This window comes from Cyprinodon variegatus, unplaced genomic scaffold (assembly GCF_000732505.1).
Source record: "Cyprinodon variegatus isolate N-32 unplaced genomic scaffold, C_variegatus-1.0 Scaffold790, whole genome shotgun sequence".
In the NCBI taxonomy this organism is placed as follows: Eukaryota; Metazoa; Chordata; class Actinopteri; order Cyprinodontiformes; family Cyprinodontidae; genus Cyprinodon; species Cyprinodon variegatus.
The window spans coordinates 379,029-381,086 of NW_015151243.1; the positions used below are offsets into that span (position 1 = coordinate 379,029).

At 35.7% G+C, this 2,058-nt stretch overlaps 1 pseudogene; it reads left to right on the top strand.

Moving 5' to 3' along the window:
- LOC107098572 overlaps positions 1 to 2,058 on the top strand; it is a 10,233-nt pseudogene that overhangs the window by 3,096 nt on the left and 5,079 nt on the right.

Below are 2,058 nucleotides of genomic sequence, written 5' to 3' on the forward strand. Positions count from 1 at the left end.
TTAATATTACCTTTAATCATAAATTAAAAGAGTAATGCGTTAAAGTATTATAATATAGTACTGGAAAATTTGATCCTAGATACAATACAGGTCACCATAGGCAAGGCCGTGTTTGTACCTTGTAACCTAAAAGAGGTGCCTTTTTTTCCTTTACAGTACTAAGTGAACCAACCCCTAGAGGTCCTCTAAAACGGACCAGAAAAACAATGGAACGTCAACCTCCATCTGCAGCTAAAGGTGCTAAAGGTTTGGAGAATGGCTTGGATGATGAAGGTAGGATGCTCTTAAGTTAATATTCTTTCCTCAAGTTTAGAAACAACACTCACTGTGTATTACAATGCTTAAGCAGGGCTTTACTTTTTTGGGCAACAGAGTCTCCGACAAAGAAGCAGCGCTGGAACTCTAAAGAAGGAGATGGTGACAACCGTAATGATGACAACATGGAGTTTCAGGAACCAGTCAATGAAGAGGAGGACGACCAAGACCTGGAAATGGATACAGCCGAGGATCCGTCAAAAGAAAGCAGTCAACCAAAAATATTTAAAGGTAGCGGCTGCAAATATGTAAAAACATTTAATTTGTTGCATAAAACACCATCCCATCAGTGAATTTTAAATATTTCAGTTGCAAAACCTTGCAAAAAGGAAATGTTAAAGAGACAATTTGGTTTTTTAAATCAAAATAATAATAAAAAAAAGTTAAATATAATACATCTATAGAATGTTTAGTCTGGAGTAAAATTGTATTATAAATTTTACAAAAAAATACTATTAAAATATTTTTTAATAAATTGTGTCCAAAAAAAAAACACAACAACTTACATTTGATTGCAGTGCCAAAGTAGATAATGAGGAGTAGGTTAAGGTCACGAGACACAGAACTCAGGTGTCATCAGATCCTAATAGTTCCATAATAAAGATTAAAAATGGATACTTATCGCCGTTAAATTTCTTAGATTCATGCCAAAAAAAGGAAGCAAAATGAAGATGAACAGCGGCTACGGTTTTGATAATTGATGCTAGTTTAAGGAATAAAATGGACTCAGAAGCCATTCAGAGGTTCCTGCTTTTATTCTGGACAGGAGAGTTAAATGTTAGCATTAGCAGACTTAGCAAATGGATGGCAAACAGCAGGCAACGAGAGCGGGCGAGTGCCACTTACCACTCGGGAGGAGTTAAACTTGTAGCTATCACCTTTAAGATTGTTTTAATCTTACCTTGACAGATCAAAATACTAAAATAAATCCTTCAAGCTATTTAGATTTTGATGATTATTATTATTTTTTCATTTTGATCCACCGGTGAAATACCAACAGTTTTCCGTTCTGTTTGTGTGGTTTTCTTTGGTCAAGCTGCTGCTCCATACAACAAAGTTAGAATATAATCTATAGTTGTACTGAGAATGTTCATATTTACCACAGATTCCTTTTAAGCTCCTCCGAGTATTTCATTAGTTATGTAAATCAATATTTCTGTTTTTTTCTCTGTGCAAAACAGACAGCTTGGCAGATGTGAATCTTTCACCTCGTGTTGTCCTCATCAATTCCTTCCAGAGAAGAGAGCCTCCATATGAGGAGCCACAAGGAATGAAATCCAAAAAAGGTTAGAAGATTTTTGTAATTTCAGTCTCTGTTAAAGAAAGTAGGATGAAACTGGTTCATAATTTTGTGTACAGTGCATCGAGGTATTCACAGAGCCACACTTTCTCCACCTTTTTGCTATGATGCAGCCTTATTTGAAATGGTACTAAATAATCTCTTTTCTCAAAAATTCTTCACACAGTACCCTGTTATTCCATTGTGAAAGACTTTTTTTAGATTGTTTCAAATCTTTTAAAAATGTAAAACTAAGGCATTAAATTTAAGTTTATTCTCAGCCAAGGAAGCTCTGAGTTGAGCTGATGTACATAGTTGGAGCTCAACTTTTGATCTGACCTACTGGTTAGCTGATTGGCCTATGTTGGTGATAGACGGGCTAAATAAACCAATCAGATCAACGAAGCATATGACGTACTAACAGAGCGACGACGAAAACACAACCACAAGCCAGGCTACTCTTG